Source organism: Varanus komodoensis, unplaced genomic scaffold (assembly GCF_004798865.1).
Source record: "Varanus komodoensis strain SLA01 unplaced genomic scaffold, ASM479886v1 scaffold51, whole genome shotgun sequence".
Classification (NCBI taxonomy): Eukaryota; Metazoa; Chordata; class Lepidosauria; order Squamata; family Varanidae; genus Varanus; species Varanus komodoensis.
In genome coordinates this window covers 5,835,752-5,858,737 of record NW_025336100.1, presented here as the reverse complement: position 1 = coordinate 5,858,737, position 22,986 = coordinate 5,835,752, and the positions used below count along the sequence as shown (strand labels likewise).

The window sequence follows — 22,986 nt, the reverse complement described above, 5'->3', positions numbered from 1 at the left end:
GTTAGTCAGCCTTCTATCAATATTAGAATTATTCATCCCATTCTATCTCTATTAAAATATTACCATGAATTAGTTTGGTAAGAAGAGGCATTGTTCCAACTTGCATAGCAAGGGACCTTGACTTCCAATCTTCTTTAGGTCCAATAGGCAGAACTAATGGTCGTCTTCTCATAGTACAATCATGTTTGTTCTTTGGAATTATTTAATTTTTATTCTTAAGGAGGGCCAGGACCAGTGAAAAACCTCCAAATCCCATCAGGGAGAAATAATTGTTCCTTAGAGCAAATTATGTGTAATTTAGATCAACAACAACAAAATCGCCTGACTCAAACCACCAGCAACTCTCATAAAAATGGTGATGAAGAGAGAGAGAACCATTTCTTCCACTGCAGTGAGCTTCAGCCAAGGTCAATTTATAATGTCCAAGATTCTTGAATACAAATATTAGACAACTTACAGCTGCAAAATTAAGAAGAAGAGTACCCCTTTCAAAGGCCTTTCCCGGCAAAAGAAACAAATGCCTTAATCTGGATCACAACCAAAATCACAGCCTCAGGTCTCAGCTGTCCAAAAAGCACCCTTGTCCTCCTCCTCAGTTCAAAAGGCACAATTAAAATTTCCCCAGCTAGTGTTTTCATAGCAAGGTCAGTTTACACTATTCATAATTTTTAGTTCAAGAGTAAAGGACATTAAACAGCTTTGCAAATGAGATGCCATCTATCAACAGAAGATTATCTATTTCAGAGACCTTCAAAATATGCAAACAAAAATGCCTTAGGAGTTGAAACTGCATCAAATTGGTGTGTTATTCCCTTGGCAAAAAATGAAAAGAAAAATAAAAAGGGAAGAAGTGTGTGTGGGTTGACTTTGTTAACTGTTTCCAGTTTTACCTTATCAGGCCATCTTGATGTAATCAGAGCTGTAGAAGGAGAGTCTTGACACTCACCTGTCATTTAGAGAGGTAAACACCCCTCAGGGTGATTTATAATCACCCAAACATAATAAGGTAGGGGGCAGCAACATTCACTGCTGCTTCATCAAGTCTCCATTCCTGGGAAGAGCTGTACCTCTTTTTCATCAAATCCAGGTGAGGTAGTGGCTGTTCTGAATCAGTGCCTGGGCATAGTAATGATGAGGGCCAAAAAACTGAAACGCAGTCCAGACAAGACAGAGGTGTTGGTAGGCAGTTCCTCTGTCAAGCTGGGGAATATTCAACTTGTCTTGGACAGGGTTCCATTCCCCTTAAAGGGCAAGGTTCATAGTTTGGGGGTGTTCCTAGATCCTGAATTGTTGCAGGAGTCACAAGTGGACTCAGTGACCAGGAGGACATTTTATCAGCTTAGGTTGATTTACCAACCATGACTCTATCTGGACAGTACTCCCATGCCTTTTCTTTGTATGAGAGGTGCTAGTGGTGTCATACCTTAGGTGAATTAATCAATACTCCTAGGTTGCCCAGCCTCTCTTTCTCCCTGTCCCTCATTCCCACTTTCACAAGGGCTTTGGGAGGGAGATGCCATGGTGAACGGCAGCTGGTGAGGCTACAGGACGGTGATGCAGTCTCCTTGGTGGTCCTTGGCAGAAGCAGCAGTGATGATGTTGAAGCAAGTGTAGACAGCCTTGGGTGCCAGCTGGCTTAAGGGGCAGCTGGCACGAGAAAGAGGCCCAGTGTGGTGTGCTGCAGCCCTGTCACCGCTTGCCCAGCTTCTCTCCTTCATTCCTGCTCTCACCAGGGCATCAGGAGATGGACTGCGGTGGAAGGTGGCTTGCAGGGCGGGGGGGGGGGGGGGGGGGGGGGGGGGCGGGGCGTGGGGGGGGGGGGGGGGGTGGGGGGAGGCAAGGAGGCTCCTCAGCTGTTCTTCTTCTTCTTCTTCTTTTTCTTCTTCTTCTTCTTTTTTTTTACAAATGTTTGCCTTTTTGTTCCCTTTGGGTTTTTTTTTTTTTTTTTGGTAGTAGTAATCTATATAGGTAGTCCCCAGGCTATGGAGGAGTTCCTTTCCTGAGAACATCCTAGGCAAGAAGTTCATTCTTAAACAGCCTACCTATCAGATACTATCTACCCTAATAATCTGCATCTTCCATGAAAGGGGAAACCAGCATGTGGCTCTAAGAGACGCAGCAGGCATGCAGTTTAGATACAACAATAATTTACACTAAGTATATAAAACTATATCTCATTCCTAGTGTAAGTAGGGAGGGCTAATCATGTCTGCCTGTGTGAGGGATACAACCTTTAAATAATACATAACACCACTCCTCTGCTGGAATGCCTCTCTTCCTTATGAAACACCCCCTTTGCTCATCCCGCGCATAGACCCACACACTTAAGGTCAGGGGCGTGTCTGAAGCAGAAGGGGGAGAACGTGCAGTACGAAAAAGCAGCCCGCTGTTTCTAAGAGTGCGCGCGTGCGCCCCCAGTGCTTACAGATTCGGCGAAGGGGGCGAAGGAAGTTGAAGCAGCGCGCGCGCGCGCGCGCGCCCTAGAAGTGCTTCTAACCCCACCCACCACCTGTGTGCTGGCTCAAGCTGCTGCCCCTCCCTTCTTCGGGTAAATAAGAGCGGAGCGCGCCACCCGTCGCAGAAGAGACTGACCGGGCGACGCGCGCGCGCCTATGTATGCGCGCGCAGATCCGAAGAAGAAGGGCAAGGCGGTGCTACCCGCAGCTTTTAGACCCGCTGAATCACTTCACTCATTGGGCGCCACGCGTGAAAGAGAGTGGCCTATAGGTGCGCATGCTCGTCCTTTGCTTTGCGTGCTCTCCTTCCCCTCCCGCTGTGGGGGTTGTTTTGTGAGGCAAAGAACGAGTGGCTGAGCGAGAGGGGGTAGCGGCAGTAGCCGCCGCCATCACGATCCCGTTTCCCGTCAGCATTGCCCCCAGCTTGGCTGTACTATCTGAGGAGGGAAGGAAGGGGTGAGCCGCTCCTCCCCTTCTCTTCCCTGTCCCGGTTGGGATGTGGTGAGGCGGGCGGGCAGGCAAGGCACCCCAACCTCTGACTGGCAGCCCCTCCCCCAGAGTCCCGGGGCAGAGGAAGGGAAGGAGCAGAAACTGAAGTTGCCGTGCCCCGAGGGGAGCTCGAGCGGATCCTAACCTCGGAGTAGGTGAGTGAAGAGAGAATCGTTAAAGGAGGACTCGTCCTAGCGGGCGCTACCTCAGGATGACGGAAGGCAGGCTCTGGATGGGTGTGCCTGGCTAACCTATGCGGGGGTGGGGAAGAGGGATTCTGTCATCGTGTTCGACTGTCTTCCCCGCCCCCCATTGTCATATCGCTGTAACATCTATGTGGACGGCAGGAAGAGGATGGGTTCCCACTGTTTGGAGGAGTGTGTGCGTGGTAGTAGATCTTCTGTATGCATAAATATATAAAGCCGATTTTATATTATCCACCATGCATTTCTGTAGTTTGAGTACACACGCGCCCACATGTATGTACATTGACATTAAAGGTCAGATTATTGAGATTTGTATAACCGACATTTCTACAGTACAAGAAATGTACCGATATTACAAAGTATAATTTAGTAAAATGTTGCTTGTGGAGATCACTTAGTGATCCATTGTTTTCTCATAACAGGGTGGCATGAGATGGGAGGTAAATATTTATGTATTTCGGTCAAAAACTTGGTAGTACATGAGTTGGAAGAATGCTGCTGCTGTGTATATCACAACATAGTTGTAAGGAGGGAAGTATCATGGGCTGTCAGTATCATTTATTTTCCCCACCCATCACCATCCCAAATCTAGTTATATTGGTGGTGGGTCATGTGTATCCTTAGAAGAATATCATTATAGGATCACCATGGTAGAATGGATCATCACCGTATCTTGAAGAGGAAGCATTTCTAGTGCCTTATAAGGTAAAAGAATGGCTTCTTGAATTAAATTATTGCAGAGACAGAGTTAGTGCTGTATTGCTTTTGGTGACAAATGTGAATGTGGGACCAGTGGTGCATGTGGGAAAGTATCCTGTACATGTTTTGGGTCATATGAACCATGGAGTCAGAGGTGATGGCTGTAGTGCATCATTGGTACAAACTGAGTATAAATTGGGAGCAGAAAGATTCCATTATATCAGAATATGCATAAAGTTCTTTAATATGCGTGCTGATATCAGTCATGTAGGAGAACTGAGAACATCTTGACATGAAGAATGTGGTAAGTCTTTGTATGTCAGGAATGAAAAGTAGGGACATCTGGGGGCTATTTGGTATTGGAACAGACATTGAAGCAGGCTGAACCGTGTTGGTGATAAATGGTCAGACTGTGTTTGTTAGATGTCATTCATGCTGATAGGCCATATGGTAATGTAGGGATTACTGATAGCCCAGTTGGTGAGTGGAAGGAAGGAAAGGTCTCTTTGATATAGCTGGTGGAGAAACAATTATATTGGGAAATAAATGATCATGTTAATCTTTGTGAATTCAAATTTTGGTGGCCAACATGCATAACTGGAGCCAAATGATTTGTACTCATTGGCTTGACAGTAACATCCAGCCTAATTCTAGTGCCCTTCTTATGGTGAATAGTTAGAAATGGTAGGACTGTGTTAACTACTTGGAGGGCTGTGTGCAGAAGGTTTTTTGGGGGGAATATTGTTCAGCTCCTTGGATTCTCTAGCATGGAGTTCCTCAGGGGTCTGTTCTGTTCCCCCTGCTATTCAACATCTACATTAAACCTTTGAGTGGGGTCATCTGGAGTTTTGGAGTACATTGCCATCAGAAATAGATGCAGGTCTATTTCTCCTTTTCATCATCAGCTGGTGAGGCTGTGGATGTGCTAAACCAAGGCCTGTCTATGACAGTGTCCTGGATGAGGGCCAACAAACTGAAACTCAATCCAGACCAGACTGAGATGCTGTTGGTGGGTGGCTCTTTTGACTGGATTGGGGGTGTTCGACCTGTTCCAGATGGGGGTTGCACTCACCTTGAAAAGAACAGGTTTGTAGCTGGGGGTGCACCTTGATCCATCTTTGTTGCTTGAGGCTTGGGTGGCATTGTGGCTCAGAGCGCCTTTTATCAGCTTTGATTGGTGACCCAGCCACACCCCTATTTGGACAGAGATAGCCTGGACTTCAGTAGTCTGGACTCTGGTAATCTCTAAACTGGGTTATTGGAATGTACATGGGGCTGCCCTTGAAGATGGTTCAGAAGCTGCAGCTGATGCAGAACACAGCAGCCAGATTAATAACTACAACCCACAAGTCTGAACATGTAAGACCAGTTCTGGCCTGCTTGAATTGGCTGCGTGTATTCTTCCAGTCCAAATTCAAGGTGTTGGTTTTAACCTATAAAGCCTTACACAGTTTAGGACAAAAATACCTACTTGTTGGAGCACCTCTCCCAACCATGATCTTACCTGGACACTACACTCAATCTCCAAGTGCTAACTCGGAGGTGTGGAGAATAGCAACAAGTGCGGGGCTTTCTCTGTGGTGGCCACCCATCTATGCAAAACCTTCCTCCATGTCCCAGCTGGTGCCAAATCTGTCATCTTTCTTGTGCCAGGTTAAGATGGCCCCCTTTTCTGAGGCTTTTAAGGACTTATTCAGACACCAGAGGCTTTGGGGAGATCATCAGGTAATTTGCAGGGTCACTCTTTCACTTTTTTTTTTGTCTTTTTTCTTCTCTCTCTCTGTCTGTTTTTAGCTGTTTTAACTTCTTAATATTTTTTCTGATTTTTGATATTTTATTGTATTTTTTCATCTGTTTCTATGGACAATATGAACTGTCCAAAGAGCTTCAGCTGGGCAATGAAATAAAACAAATTCAGGCTGGATCAAAAATGCAATTTATATAATTGTTTTGATACAGGCTACATTCATTTTCCTAGCAATAAGAATAATTGGGACCAAAATCCAGTTTTTAAAAATATGAAATCAGTATGGGGTTGCTTCAGTCTTATCAGAAATATCAGTTCATTATGGTCAAGATGAAAGCAGCAATGCTTTGCAACATGTATGTTTTAAGGTACTGTGGTGAACTGATTTATTAATCTTACAAGAATGGTACAATCAACCAGTCCTCTTTAAATGGAGAGTATATTTGTTGTTGTTATGTGCCAGCAAGTTATCTCTGATTTATGGCAACCCAATAAATGTAAGCACTCCAAAATGTCCTATCCATGACAACTCTGCTCAGCTATTGTAAATTCAAGTCTGGGGCTTATTTATGGAGTCAGCCCATCTCATATTTGGCCTTCCCTTCTTCTACTTATGGCTTTCCCTAGCATGATTGTCTTCTCTGGATAGCTTTGCCCTCATGATATGTCCAAAGTATGACAGCCTTACTTTGTCTTTTTTGCTTCTAGGGAAATTTTTCACTCAAGGAGGGTAAATTTCAGATACAAAATTGAGGACTAGTTCTAAGTATATATATTTTAAAGAAGATTCCACTGCAGTTGTTGAATCTGTTTTACTGTCATCAAGTATTAAAATGAGTTTTGGTAACTTTGGCAATTTTGTCCTCTAAGCTCTCTCTTGTTTGCCTTATTACCAATTTAAATTTGTTTTACATACTCTTATTTCATCTGGAGATTTCTGTTTTTTTGTCTTACCTTTTATACTACTGTGATTTTGATAATATGAGGTCAGTTTTCTGTACACACACCTGAGTATGTGTGCATTGAATTCATTAAGACTTTCTTCCAAGGATTTCGTTGGCAACGTTTTGGGTTTATTTGCTTTTCCTGATAGTTTGTGTCACACGCTTAAGGTGCCTTATTTAGAGTGGTTTTTGAAACCTCTGTAAGTAGGGATTTGCCCTATCTACTGTACTTTTCCATTTTTAAAAAATAATTTACAGACAATCCCCAGGTTCTGTTCCTGAGAATGTCTTTAAGTCAAATTTGTAAATTGAATCACATGTTGTGTTAAGCACGAGTAAGCCAAATGCTTGGCTTAGTATAGGTATATATTTTATCTTTCTCTGCATATAAAACACTTAAGAAACACTTCCATATACAGTCAGCTTCCCACATTCATGGATGTTAGGGGTGTGAAAGTAGAAAAACTGTGAATATCTCTATCCCCACAAACCTTAATGCTTAATACTATTGCCCATATGTATACTGGATTGCTTTCTCCTTCTCTCTCTCAGACCTTGGTCTGATCAGCAGGGCTCCTCTTCTTCATTTATTACATTCTCATGTTCTTATTCCCCACCCTCCCTTTTACTGACCACTGTTCCTCTTTGCACCAATGAAATGCCAAAGAGATTTCTCTCTCTCTGGATGAGCAGGGCAAGAAGGCATGCTTTGGAGGCTCCCTCTTTCTCCTTTCACTTCATTTCTTTTTATGGTGATGACAATTTTCCACAGTTGACCGCAAAACTCCAAAAGCTTCCATGTTCATTACTATGAACCGTTTGTCTTTAATGCAAATTTTTAAATTAATAGACTTTATGGCATTTCATTTGTAAGTATGGATGTTCGTAACCTGGGGACTTCCTATATCATATGGATATACTGTTGTAAACTGCCTTGAGAAGTTCAGCTTTGGGGAGGTATAGAAATGAAATAACAATACCACCACCACCACCACATCATAGAATCATAAAACAGTAAAGTTGGAAGGTGCCAAGAAGGCCACTGAGTCCAACCGCCTGCTCAGTGCAGGACTCCAGATCAAATCGCCCCTCTCAGATGGCTGTACAGCTGCATCATGAATGCCTCTAGTGTGGGAGAGCCCACAGCCTTCTGGAGTAATTCGTTCCATTGTCATACTGCTTTAACAATCAGGAAATTCTTCCCAATGTTAGTCACCTAATGATTGATAACTTTCTGTATTTGAACTGATTGCATTGACTATGTTATGGATCCCTTCTTTCTCAAAGTTGGGTTTGAATTTACACTAAATGTATATTTAATCAGTTTCCTCTGAATATAATTCTGGTGTTTGGAGTTTAATACATTTTGTCCAGTTTTGCTTTTTGGGATTCTACAAGAACATCTTGTATTGTACAAACGTTTGTACAAAATTGATAAATAGGCCTCCCACTTGTGATGGATAATCAAATAATAAAAATTTATCATTTCCTATAGTGTTTTCAATTAATGTTAGGGAGGCCTATTACTAGAAGAAAAAAAATGTCTTGGACAGTCCTCTTGCTGACTTTTTTTCCTCCAAATCCTAAATTTACTTTTTGATTTAAAGAAGTGTTTCATAGGGTGACCTGGAGAAAGGTAAAGAAAATTTGAGGTTCTAATTCTAAAGTTGTGCAAGAATGCATTTGGAGATTCCTGCTAACTAGCTACAGAAGTATTTGCAAGTATATTTCTTCTAGAATGTAAAATTTTATGTGGGTGAATATGATTTATCAGTAGTGATATGATTTCAGGAGTCCTCATTTAGCAATAACTTTTTAGTGCAAATCAGAAGAAACTTTCATTCAATTTTTGTTAGCATGTTGCTTTTGACAGTAAGCTAGGTGAAATGGTTTGTGAAAAATGGCATAGTGAAGTTGCTTGCAGTGTCTGGAGGGAACATATGCAAAACCGTTTCACTGGTTTGGTTTGCTACATTTTAATGAAGCTTGATATATATGTTTTCCATACACTTGTTGGTGGACACAAGTAATTATAGAAACAATTTGGACTTCATTTTTTAATTTGTACGAGGTTTCTGCATGAATTTGCATGCTACAATTCATTTTGACATTTCTATTCAATTTATGCCTTTTTTAGAATTTGTCATCACAATTTTGAAACATTTAGAAATAAGTATTTAAACATGAGTGACTTTTATATTTGAAAGCTAGGTCAGAATACAGAATGTATGTATACTCAAAGCTCTGATTGTGAATGTTGAGTTCAATGGTACTATTCATGTTATATGTCTTGACATATTTAAGCCTTTATTTCTTCATACGAAAGGCTTTGTATGAGAGCTGATGGTTAGGAAAATTAATTTGTTAGAGTACTATGCCCTTTCAAATTAGCATAAGAAGGGAAGTATATGAATTATATTTGTTGACATTTAATTTCACTTGTTGCCTGCTGTTTGTTTATGTTGAAATGCATAGTGTATTGACAAATGGAATATAGTAAAAACAGTGACAGTAAGTTCCAATATTGCAGTTTAAGTTATTGTTAAAGGAAAATATATATGTCTTTTATAAAAGGTAACTTAACATGATGAAGCATTTGAGATTAGGAAAGGATCCTTCAAAGCCTTAACTGACAGTACAATTCTGTACATGGCTTCTTGAAGGTAATCTCTACTGAGTTCAGTTGGGGCTTATATCTGGGTGTGGACGGGGAATGCAATCTTTGTTGCATTGCTTTAGCTCTTTATATTTGTTTTCAATGTTTTCAAAATTTTCAAATTTTTGATTTTTTACAGTGCTTTAACCTTATTGTCTGGTTTATGAACGTGTATATTGTTATTGGGTGGTACAGAAATTGAATTAATAATATTTGTGCTATACAAAATAAGTTTTGATGAGTTATTTAATTAAACAGTATGACAATTACTCTTCTAGGATTTCTGTCCCAGCTAGTTGAGGGATAGCAAGGTAGGTTATCTGTTTAAGGATTAAGGATTCTGATTGGTACTTGGACAAATTTATGTTACCTAAGATTTATTTTAATACTGTTTCAGCTTTATGTATAAGTAGTGCTCTCAGTCTGCATACACAATTGGGAACAGGCAATAAAGTCACACCTTTCCCCATTCTCTGGAATGTGAATTCTTGCCACTTGCTGTGGTTAAGTATTGTATTGGTTCACCATAGAAATGAGAGACTGGGAAGGGAAATGAGATCCTGCTTCCAGTGTATTGATTATAATTAATTGGGAATGTTACACTGTATTTATTACAATATATTTGGCCCAACATTCCTTTAAAAATGCTCAAGGCAGCTTATAGCAATAAAATATGTTAACAATGTAAGGTATAACATTAACAGATAAGCATAAATTCAGATAAGACTAGAGGATTAAAAATTTGGTAGTTTAAATTCTGTCAATTAGCAAAATGACCTATGACCACTAGACATTATCTCATTTTCCATTCTAGGATCAGAGACAGTGCTTTGATCTCTGATGGAAAAGTCAGAGATCTGTTCTCTCATGCCTGCCCCCTCACAGTCAGCATGGAAAGAACCATGTTGGCTGCTCTCCAAGGTCAGAAATATGAAGGAAGGAACTAGAGGAATGGCTATCCTTGACATGATTCTAGCCAACAGGGATGACATAGTAGAGAGTTACAGGAACTCTGGGAGCAAGTAACCATGCCACACTTGAATTCTTGATTCTAAGGGAAGCAAAAGCCAAGTGTAGCCAAACATGTACCCTGGATTTTAGGAAAGCCAATTTTAATAAAAATAGAACAGTGATAAGTAAAGTCCCGTGGCAAGTGACTCTAATAAGAAAGAGAGTCCAAGATGGGAGGGATCTTTTAGAAAAGGAAATTCTAAAGGCACAGTTACAAACAATTCCAAAAAGGAAACAACTCATTTGAAGAAACCAGTGTGATGTTTCAGAAAGCTTAGAGATGATCTGAAAACAAAAAAGACTCATATATGAGTGTTGTGAGCTGGTCCCTTCCCTCCTTCTTTCTGGTTCCAAAAATTCAGTCATTTGAAATGCAGCTCTTTTATTGAGATTCCACAGATAATAGAACAGTTTGAACTCTAAATAGCTGGAAAGAGAAGCTTCTGTTCATGTAAAGAGTTGACTCTAAACTGGAGCCTTTCCCATGATCCCTCCTTTTCGGTAAAACTTCTGTCTCTACCCTCAGGGTAGCTCTTGTTGCTTGAAGTCAGGTCATTGTGAACAGCAAAGCCCCTCCAACTGAGCAGCTCCTTTCTCCTGATACCTTCTCTCTGGGTCACGGACTGGACTTTTCACCTGCTCCATCTCTCCTTTTGAAAACCTTTTCTACCCTTCTGAAATAGGCTGATACAGTCTTAGAAAATTACTAGGCAAAATTAAAGGAGCTTCTAAGGCTTTCCCCCTGCTTGTTCTCCTGCTCTCTCCTCCAGAATCCTCTGACAACTCCCACTGAACAGTCTGCAACATGTGAGAGTCCAGCCCACTCTGCACATGGATGTAGAAGGAAGAGTACAGGCATTGCAGGGATGTCATCAAGAAGGTTGAAGCTGAGAATAAAGTGAGGCTAGCTAAAAGAAACAAAAAAAGTCTTCTTCAGATATGTCCACAGTAAAAGACAAAAGAAAGAAATGCTGGTTTAAACTGCTCAGTGTGGATAAGTTGGGATGAAGTTGAGATGAAAACATTCAAAATCCATCCCTCTAGGATCTACAGATTTCCTCTTATATTTGGCGCAGCCCTGGGAAGCAAGCTGAGCTGAGAAAGAGGTCGATGAAGACTCAGGGACCCTTAGTTGCACAACCAGCAACCCTCCCTGCCCGCTACTACAGGCAGCAGCAGGCAGGGAAAAAGTTGCTACAAATAGCATCTGGTGCGAGCCTGCAGTGCTCTTCTGCACTGCTGTTGTAGTGGTCAGAGAAGAAGGTCGCTGTGAGCTCATGCATCAGGCACCATTTGCAATGACTATCCATCTTCCCCTCCCACTAATAGCTATGGTAGTGGTGCAAAAGAGAGGCATTGCAAAGGCATGCACCAGGTGCCATTCACAGCAACCAACCTTCTGGGTTCGGCCAGTGGCAGAGTATGACTTGATTCCTGACAGTGCTTGCCAGGAACTTGGACTCCGGTGCAAAGCAGACTAGAGTCCAGGATGCTGAGCCCAGGGAATCCAACAGATTCCTACCTCCAAGCAGATTCCTCACAGATCACTATCTCGAGTGGTGCCTAGAATCATTTGAGCCCCTTGTCCTGTACTCAGAACTGCAGGGACTTCAGTGAGGAAATCCAGTTTTATTGATCTATGACACAGTTACAATTTGATTACTCTTGGAGCTAACTAATGCCAAAGTGAATCTGCCGATCTCTCATGAATAAATCACATCCTTCAAAGGAGTGGTGGATTCCATCGTCCCTAGAAATTACTTCCTTGATGATAGAAAGGGAATGGAACTCCTCACCAATATTCCCACTCCTCTGCAACTAATAATAATACTCTCTACAAATTCCTTTTGAGAGCCATTGTGATATAGTAGTTAAGAGTATGGGATTGGGACTCAGGAAATCTGGGTTCAAGCCCCCACTCAGCTATGGAACTAACTGGGTAACTTTGGGCCAGTCAAGACTCTCAGTCCAACCTGAGGGCTGTTGTTGTGAGGATAAAATTGGGAGGAGGAGAATTATGTAAGCCATCTTGAGTTCCTTGAAAGGAAAATAGGTGGGATATAGTGATAATAATGATAATTTATCTTTGGCCCCACACTAACACATCAGATTATAACAATGCTATACTCATTACTTTGTTAACAGTCTGCTCTAAATCCCTATTAATCTGAAAGTTTGAAGAGTCGTATCATACATGCAAGAACATGTTTTTGCTACAAGATCTTAGACGTTTCTCAGGGTTGAACATTCTCAGCTCCAAAAGCATCTAAAGTTTAATTTCTCTGTTCTTTTAACTCATTTTGCAGTGAAAACTAAACTGCAGTTCTACAGTTGGTGCTCTAATGTTTAAATGAGTTGCAAATCTGCAAGAAAAAGTTTTTAAGGCTGACTTGATAATATCATTTTGGAACTGATACTGAATTGGGTTGTAGGGATTAGCCCTAACACCTCTGCAGACATGCTTGAAGAAGATCTGGGAAGTGATTCTGAGTCCGGCTGTGAGATGGTGCCAAGGCATCAAGGGTGCAGTAGATAGGGATAGAAATGGTGGTGGAGAGGAAGTTTGCATACTGACACCTGAGGACAGCCAGAGTTGTCCTTCAGGAGCTATAAAGCAGTCTGCTTGTGAGGAGTGGGAGTCAGCGTCCAAGGGTTTAGGAGTCTGAAGTAAAGGGAGAAAGAACATAAAAGTAATGCAGTGATCAACGAGAACTGCAGGCTGGGAGATCAGCCAGGGAAAGAAATGCCTTGAAGGTAGGACAGGTTTGAAGTGGAATGACCATAGCCATCCCTAAGAGTTTTGTATCTGCCCCCATGCTGATGCAACTTCAGGAATGGAACTTTTACTCTATTTTTTCTTGGCTTTTATTTTTATAAACTGCAGGAAAACATGCTCAGCAGCCCGATGTAATATTGGCCTTATCTGCAGCTTAGAAATGGATTTCCCCATTGAAATATTAGCTGACCACCTAATGTGTTGGGTGCAAATTTTATGGTGGTATTCAAGATGGGGACATGGTTAGTGTGCATGATCAACTTTCCCAAATTCAAGGATAGAGATATGAGAAGATGATCACTTTCATCCCAATTGCCTACTTTACAGCCAATGGTCGTGTTTAATAAATTGTAAGTAACAATAACATAATCGATTTATGTACCTGAACAAGATAAATATGTGAATTCTCCTGGCCTATCACCCTCAAATCCCCCATCCAAGATTACTAGATCCAAGCAATTTAACATTTTAACCTGCAACACTGCAACCTTTATTTTTTGATAGTCTGTTGAGAAAAAGATGAGTTTCTTTTGTTGTAGGTGGTTGTTCATGGAAGTGGGTGTATCATCATCTTTTCTAATACAAACGTTGACGTCATGAGCCAAAATCACCAGGACTTCAGGACATGTTTTTACTATTTTTCAATTTTACCCAATTTTCATTAACTGTACCTTTGGGTCTTTGAGGGGGCATCTAAACATTAATTAATGTAAGGTAAGGCTGGTTGCTTTCAATGATCAAGGTGGTAGCCAGATGGAGCAAGGGTTCCAAACTGTCAGGAGCAGTTCTAAACGCTTGTACTCACCCAGACAATCAGACCACTTTTGGGACTCCCTCCTTTATAACTTGCTGTTGTTTCCAGAGAGAATGATGTATATTCACCAGTGGAGACCTGTTTCCTTGTCCAGGTTCTTAGTAAAATAGAATTTTAAGAAACTCCATGAAAGAAGGATCTAAGCCTTTAGTTGATCAGCCTTCAATGTTCCAAGAGATTTAGCTGCTGACCATTATTGTCATGTGTTTTTCATCAGGCCTGTATAGATCTCACTTGTGGTATGTTCTGGGTTCTCATAGTCACTTAGGGAGAAATAGTAGCACATCCTCTTTCTATAAGTAGATGTTATTTTGTTACATTTCCTTGGACTCTGCTTAATGGTCTCAGGTCCCTCTCCAGTTCTTCCATCTGTGGCCAGATTATGCTGGCAATAGAATTTACTGGGTCTATAATCTTTGTTACTGGATAAGGATGTTTGACAGGCCTCTTGAGGGATCCCAGTTCATCTTCTCCCAGATATCTCATGTCATTCCAGGTAAGAGGATTGGATCTATTTTTATTTGGAGCTGAATTGGGAAAGACTGAGCTATCCTGAAGCTCATTATCTAGAGGCAAGATCTTTTTAACAGCACTCTCAGTGATACCTCCTCTTGTCCAGTACAAGCCATGCCAACATTGCTTTCACTCAATAAGGCATATTTTTTGGTGGGTTGTGTCACTAGTAACATCCTTTTTAACCCTGGTGTGTCTGTCTTTCAGATGGTTTATTAAGGAATCCAAGCACCTCAAGATGTTGGTTTATTCCAGTGAAGATAATGCACAAAAGAGTCCAAAAGTGCTTTCTCTCCATTACTGAATGGTTCAAATTCCTTATCTTCATTGTGCTGAGAATTCAATATGAATTCATCCACGGAACAGAAATGGGAGTAGACCTTATTTAAAATTTGAATAAGATGCAGTTGGTGCCCCTTTTGATATTAAAAAAATGCTCTGCTTTTAGGACAATTTGAAAGGGCTGGTTTATATCAGTTCAGAACAAGGTTCCAAATGTTTCCATTTTTAAATGTCTTCTGAGAAAAATGTTTCAGGCTTGTACCATAACAGGGCTGTTGAGTTGGTACATAAAACTTTGGACTCTGGCTTTGACTCCTCAATTTACAGTACCTTCAACTCTGACTCCTTTATTTATATATCAATGTAGGAATATACTAATTATTTAATTATTATTTATTTCCTATATCGATTGAAAGTGTTCAACTTTGTCAGATGTAAAGAATCTTGGTAGTCATGTTTAGCTTCCAGTAGATTTCTGATTTTTCTTTAGCTTGAAGTAGATGGAATGTCTTTATTGCTGACCTTCTCATTCACAGCTTCTAACAACTTAGGCTGAAAATGGTGCAAGTGTCTTTTAAAATTTGATGCTCTTGTAGGTTCATTTTTATCAAAACCAGAAAAATGACCAATTTTTGCAACATAACTTTTTCAGAATCATCATCTTCTATAATACATTGATGTACATATCATTTCCCATCTCTAAGGCAGGGGTCCTCAAACTTTTTGACCAGGGAGCCAGTTGAAAGGTGCCGGTGCTGGGCATGGGCCGAAAAGGTGGTGCCTGGTCGTGTGTGCGGGCCAGCAAGGGGGCAGGGGCAGCGCGTGTGGGCATGCGCGCTGAGGTGGAGGCAGGGCGTGCAGCGAGGCAGGGGTAGGTGTGTGCAGCAAGGTCAGGTGGGGTGGGCACGTGCCATGAGGCAGGCACACAAGGCAGCGGCTTGCTCGCTTGGAGATCATTTTCTCGCTTGGTGGGTCAAAACGGACATGGCGGGTCGGATCCGCTCCCTGGGCCGTAGTTTGTGGACCCATGCTCTAAGGTGTTCAAAAACAACTGACTTTGTTGACACTTTTTCCCATTATGAATTTTTTCATGAGGCACATCTTTCACTAATATATTAAATTAAAATATATCCTGGAAATAAAAGCTGAAAAAATAGGTTACTCAAATTATTAGCTGTGAAATAGGAAATTTTAACATATTTATATTACAATTAAATTTATTAGGCATCAGGGTTGGTATATTTTTACTGACTCTAACTCCATGTTTCCGACTCCACAGCCCTGTACAATAGTCCAAGAGTCTTGGTTTTTGTAAACTTGGGTCTGATCAGAGGAAGAATATAGAAGATCTGATGCACTGTCCTCTGTATTTTCTAACTCAACATCCAGGTTTAGCCTCTGGTTGGAAAAAGATGGTATCTTTTGTGACTCAGGACATAGCTTTATCTTGTTCATTTTCTTTTGGGGCTTTGATCTGATTTTTTCACTAGATGTTTCTGCTTTCTCAATAAAATTGAAAAGTTTACTAAATTGCATTTTTTGTGATGTGCACATTCTGAATGTTTAACGTTTTTAGTCTTCAGTTTATTTGTACACATCTTGCTTTACATATCTTTGGGAGCCTAAGGTACCTTTGCCTTGTTTGAATTCAGTTGTGAATTTTTGCACTGCACCTTCACTTCCCCACATTCTGGGGATTTTGTTTTAGAGGCTTTGATAAGTACTGTTAAAGATCATTACATCCAGAAAGAAAAGATTTAATATGAGCCAAATGCTGTGGTAAAAGGAAAAGCCAGCTTTCAAGTGGCACTTTCTTTGGTTAGAGGGTTTTGGCTAGATAGGTTTTGATGGAGGACACACAGTCAAACAACTAACTCAGCTATCTGTTTTAGCATCAAGTCATTCAATTCAATTGATGGTTTATCTTTCTTGAACAAATATGACCATTCCTTTAGCACTATAGTTTGAGCTAAAGCCAGCTCTGTCACCAAGTTTAGGGAGTGAGCATAATTCACCCAATTTGCATGGGATTGCCTTGTAAGATCCAAGGATCAGTCTAAAATGGTCTCCAAAGGACTAGAGATTTTTTCAACCATTACTTCCTCTAATTTTCTCTTCCTCTCTAATTAAAAAATTCTGGGATTTTTGATTGACCTACCTTAACTTTCCAACCTTCTGGTGGACTGCTCTCAAAATTAGGTTAAATACTTAATCTTGATATGCTTTTCTTGTGAGCATAATTGCTTTTTGCAGGTGGTTCTTCAAGCAAACAAGCTCTTTTTTCACTACAAAGTGCTGCTAGTCCTCCTATTTTCACAACTCCTCTGTTTCATTGATATCAAAATACTACTACTTCCAACCAAAGGGGAATTGAGCAATAAGGTAAAAATGACAAGCTGAAATTTTAAAAAGACAGATAAAATAGAGAACATTCATAATTGGAAAACTGTTTGGAGACCTGCAACTTGTGTTGGGTTCCCTGATGCCAGTTCAATCCATTGATATATTTGCATATATTTTCTGAAAATGTGTATATATCACCTATAATTTACAGTTCAGTGAGTATATAAAACTTTGGAAAAAATTTTACATTTTTCCATTCTTAAAAACAAGCTCTATGCCTCTTTTTTTCCTTGTATATATTTTGCATATTTTCTTTTTTAGTTATGGGAATGTCTTTAAATTACTCTAACACATAATTCTACGCATTACTACTCAGGACTAAGCTCTGCTAAATTCAGTGGGGCTTACTTCCAGATACGAAGTTTGTACCTCCATGTGGAATACAGGAAGCTTCACACTGGACAATCATGTCTTCTTTTTTATTTCAGTGTGTCTCCTGCTTCTCTCTGCCTTGGCCATCCTTAACTCCATGAAAAACAAAGTAGTAAACAAAACATAATGTCCATTGTTGGTAGGGCTGAACACGCTTTGATTGTACCTGGGCAACAATAAAATAAATATAATTTCTAATTGTTTAGAGGTATTTTTTTTTCATTCCCCTTGCTATGTTGTCTTTCTGTTTTAACAATTGTTTGATTGGTACAATTCTACCACCACAGAATCATAGAACAGCAATAATTCTATTCAGCTGATGTCTTTGCACGTGCAGTGACCAGAGAAGGTGAAAGCCCAGAACTTTCAACAAGTGAGAACTAGTAGTTGGGTTAGAGATGTTCTTGAGATGAAAATTGAAATTAGTACTCGTATTTCATTTGTAGATAGCTTCACTTCCTTGACAGAAAAAATAGGATAGCATAGTAGTAGAGTTAATAAGGATTTATAAGGCCATCGTCAAACCCCCTGCTCTGCTGCCACATGTGGTCACCCATTCACCCGCAGGCTTGTGCCTTTCCAGGTTAGCAGAGGTGAGTCAACATGGTAGCTTGATGTATAGATGTGTGATACTGGATTATGGTAAAATTATTTTTAACTGAGAAAGAAATATTTTTATTTGTATTTAAAATATTTAAAATGAAAATTCAGTTTTTACTTTAAAATATATATTGAAACCATTGTTTTTAACCATTCCGCTGTTTCTGCATGGTAGGTAAGGTTGCTGTGCCTTGAGAAATTACAGAAGTGGACTAACACTCTTGTTAACATAAATATGTTGACCCCTGCCCCTTGATCAGTTTTGAAGTTTTGTAATTGTATAGAAACCCCAGCCCCAGTCGACACAATGTATCTTCTTCTTTGTTAGAGCACATCTGGAGCACTTCTGCCAAGTCCTTGCTTGTCCTAGAGCACTGACGAAAGCCACTAACAGAGTAGCCTACATAGTGACCTTTTGGAAGTTAAACATGGTATAACTTGGATTATTGGGAATGATTTCAGGTGAGAAGGAGGCTGATGAAGACATTAGGGACTTCTCCATACTCTTTCTCACCTGCTACTAGATGGTTTTCTTCTATTAGCTGCCTCTGGGAAGGATTGTGGGAGTAAGGGAAAATAGATGAAGTTAACACCCAATGCCTCCTCTTCCGACTAGATTCTACCACATGTAAGAAAGATGGCATTGTTAATTGTTATTTTATTAATGTTAGGTTACTTTGGTGGGATTTGTATTCTTTAGGCAGCATATGGATAGCTTTTATTAATAAATAAATGATTAAATTTATAGTAGCTATTGAATGGCCCAAATTTGCAGCATTATCCATGGCCTAGCTCCCTAGCTTGATCTTCCTCATTCTGGTGGTGTTCAGATGTTTTAGGCTACAGCTTCCTTCAGACTTGGAAACATGGTCAAACACCAATAATACTGGCAGCTGTAGTCCAAAACATCTGAAGAGTACTGGTTTGGGAAAGGTTTTGTCTTTGTTTCTTGGAAAGAGAAAAGCAGCCACGAATCCTTCAGGTTATATGGCATACTTTGTCAGGCGCACTACTGATTTGGCCAGCGTGCCCACTGCTGAGAATTTTCAACTGTGCTGTTGATGATTTATGACTTATGTTAAATTTTTATTTAGTTAGAGTTGAAAACATAGCAGTGATGGATTAAAATGTGAATTCACATTTAATGTTTAAGTCCTATGATTACTTTGGTTTGCTTTATAGAAAACATAAAGATGGATCAAATGTAATGTCAAACTCTGATTTGTTACCATGTCTGAAACAATGCAATCCTGCTCATAATGATTTGTGAATGGCTTTCATACTAGTATCTGTAACCAAAGTTTAAAGCTAATTTGCAAAGCCCAGAGTTAGGCTAAATAGTGAATTGGTATTGAATCTGAACAGTTAAATCAAGCCTTTATTGTTATGTGCTGTCAGGTTGGACTTAGAGTGATCCTATGAATGAAAGCCTTCTAAAATGTCCTATCCATGGTAGTGCTGCTCAGTATTCCTAATTCAGATCTATGGCTTTCCCAAAGTTACCCAGTTGGATTCATGGATGAGCAGGGACTAGAATCCAAATCTCATGAGTCCAAGATTGCCGGTTCCATGCTCTTTATCTAGCATGATTGTCTTCTCCAGGGAGTTTTCCTTCTTGTGATGCGCCCAGTCTCAGTTTTGTCATTTTTGCTTTTAGGGAAAATTGTGACTTGATTTGATCTAGGACAAACTTGTTTGTCTTTCTTTCAGTCCTGCGTATTTGCAAAGCTCTCCTTCAGCACCATGTTTCAAAAGCATCAATATTCTTCCTGCCAGCTTTCTTCGCTGTTCAGCTTTCACATCTATGCATGGTAATCAGGGATACAATAGTGTGAGTTATCTTGGTGTCGGACTCCAGTGAAACATCCGTAGAGTTGATGAGCTTTTCTAGTTCCTACAGTTGCTTCCCCTTTCCAGTTTCAGTCTTCTTTGAGTTTTTTGGCTGTAGTCTCCTTTTGACATGATGACTTGACCTCAAGGTATGTAAAATTTTTCACAATTTCAATTTCTTCATTGCTGACTAGAGAGTTCATTAATTCTTCTGTAGTCATGATTTTTGTTTTCAGCTGAAGCTCTGCTTCACTTCCTTCTTTAACTTTCATCAGTTGTTTCGATTCACAGCTGTTCTCTGCCAGTAATTGATATCATCTGCATATCTTAAATTATTGATGTGTCTTTCATCAATTTTTGTTCCTTTTCTTATTCTAATGCAGTTTTCCCTATAATATGTTCAGCCTACAGAGATGAGATACACCCTTGTCTGATGCCTTTGCCTATGAGAAACCGTTCCGTTTCTCCGTACACTGTCCCAACAGTAGCTTCTTGTCCACAATGTAGGTTATGCACAAGCATAAGCAACTACTGAGACACATGCATTTCTTTCAGGACCATCCATACCTTCTAATGATCCACACAGTCAAAGGCTTTCCTGTAGTCTCTAAAACAGATTGCTCTTCTTCTGAAATTCTTTGGTGAGCTTCAGTACATAAAGTGTATTTCTTATATCATGGGTCCTCAAAGTATGGCCCGCCTCAGAGGTTTTGGACTCGCTCGGAGAAAACGATCTCTGAGTGAGCAAGCCACCTGCCTTACTGTGCCCACTGCCGCCGTTGCTGCCTTGCTGGCCCACGCCCACCACCGCTACCTTTCAACTGGCCCCCTGTTGAAACAGTTTGAGGACCCCTGTGCTATATGATCTTGAGTGCCTGTTCCAGCTTGAACATCAGGCATTTCTTGCTCCATGTAGGGCAATATTCTTTGCTACACTTTGAGCACTTTTCTTGCATGGGAAATTGATGCAATGCACTTACGGTAACTGCAGGTTTTTTTGCATTTCCTTTCTTGGGGATTGGAATGCATATTGAATGTTTCCGTCTATGTGAAGCAGTGGGGTGTGGGTTGGTATGCTTGTATGTTGACACAGAGCATAGCTGCACAGGGGAGTGCTACTCTAGTAAGCAAACAGTTGCTTCAGCTGAGCATGGAAAAAGATTAGGAGCAGCTGGCTGAGGACACACCCAGGGGACTGTGTGGACTAATGAGAGAGAGAGGCAGTAAACTAGGGAGGAAGAGTGCACCTTGAAATTGAATTTCAACCACCATTAGCAGCAGTGATGGAGGAAGATAGAAATCATGCAAGTGCTGAAACCTTGCAATTGTCTGAACACAAAACGTAGGTTAGAAACCTTGCTGAACAGTAACCATGTGGTAACCATGCAGCATGGGTTAGCATTATGTGTAAACTCATCCATTGAATAAGAAAATAGCCATAGTGCATCTTTGTCTTATCTGATGACAGACTTTAATGCCCTTTGTTATATAATCACGTAGATCTACCCTTACTTGCATAACATTATTTTGACAGTCTTCGAATTAACCAGAGTAACCTTTTATCAATATTTGTGTTAGAGTGTTTTTCCCATAGGCATAAGCTATATACTGAATCAAAAGTCAAGGTCAAATCTATAAATGTTGCATACATTTTATTTGTGGACTCTTTGGTAGTTTTTTTTAAAGATTAATTAGATGGTGAAGGACAAAGCAGTGCTCCATAGTGTTGTGCCCCTTTGATAGCCCATCTGTTCTTCACTAATGATTTTGTCAGCTTCTCTCTAGGTTTCCAATTTATTTAGAAAATATTGGAAGCAGTGCTTAGAAGTGACACTCAATAGGCTTATTGATCTGTAATTTTTAAAATTAAATTTATTTTCTTTTTAAAAGATTGAGGTCAGTACAGTAGTGGTCCATCTTGAAGGCAGAAAATATATTGAGATTATATATCTAAACAATTAAGACATATGATGAGGAAACTAATCTGTAGTCTATAATACTGGCATCCCATCTGGGAAATATGTGAAGTCATTTGGCAAAAAAAAAGTTGTTTAAAAATCAATGCTTAGCCAGTCTTATTTACTTTTTTCCCCTAGGAAAACCACTTCTGAATTATTCTTTATATTAATCCCAGCACTTTAATCTCATTGTTAAATGGTCAGAACCCATGTGTGCATTAAAGTTCCCTGTTCTGTGAAAGATCCTGTGACAGTGTTTCTTTCAGCTGCTTGTTGCTGTCCTTCAGAAGCTTCTCTGCCCCTATCACCACCTGAGAAATCTGTTCTCTTCTGCTGATGTGACTGTTTGGAAGTTTGCAGCTTTGTACAAGAGGTAGCAACTTAAACCATCCCAAAGAAAAAGAAATGCAAGAAAGCAAAATGGCTGTCTGAGGAAGCTTTACAAATAGCTGAGGAAAGAAGGGAAGCGGAAGGCAAGGGAGAAAGAGAAAGATACACCCATTTGAATGCAGAATTCCAGAGAATAGCTAGAAGAGATAAGAATGCCTTCTTAAATGAACAGTGCAAAGAAATAGAAGTAAACAATAGAATAAGGAGGACCAGAGACCTCTTCAAGAAAATTGGAGAAATGAAGGGAACGTTTCATGCAAAGATGGGCATGATAAAGGACCAAAATGGCAGGGACCTAACAGAGGCAGAAGAGATTAAGAAGAGGTGGCAAGATTACTCAGAAGAACTTCGGCGAATGGGGTGGCATAAAAATGTTTTAATAAAATAAAATAAATAATAAACTATACAAGAAAGAGCTTAATGTCCCTGATAACGTCCCATCAGTGGAGTGGTCACTGATTTTGAGCTAGACATCCTGGAATGTGAAGTCAAATGGGCCTTAGGAAGTCTGAGCAACAGCAAAGCTAGCAGAGGTGACAGTATTCCAGCTGAGCTATTCAAAATCCTAAAAGGCGATGCAGTAAAAGTGCTACACTCAATATGCCAGCAAATTTGGAAAACTCAACAGTGGCCACAGGATTGGAGAAGGTCCATTTACATTCCAATTTCAAAGAAGGGCAATGCCAAAAAATGTTCAAACTACTGCACCATTGCACTCATTTCACCTGCTAGCAAAGTTATGCCCAAAATCCTACAAGCTAGGCTCCAGCAGTATGTGGACCGAGAACTACCAGAAGTACAGGCAGGATTTCGAAGAGGGAGAGGAACTAGAGATCAAAT

The 22,986-nt window shown here is 40.3% G+C and overlaps 1 protein-coding gene across 3 annotated transcripts in view; it reads left to right on the top strand.

The window, feature by feature from the left end:
• The first annotated feature begins 2,618 nt into the window (after positions 1-2,618).
• Positions 2,619-22,986, top strand: part of TANC2 (tetratricopeptide repeat, ankyrin repeat and coiled-coil containing 2) — a 331,148-nt gene continuing 310,780 nt past the window's right edge. For 2 of the 3 annotated variants that reach the window (XM_044447244.1, XM_044447242.1), the window contains exon 1: positions 2,816-3,100. The gene's annotated coding sequence lies outside the window, so the exon portion shown is untranslated. Of the gene's footprint in view, positions 2,728-2,815; positions 3,101-22,986 lie in introns of those variants that run through there. The other variant, XM_044447243.1, reaches the window with a different exon arrangement.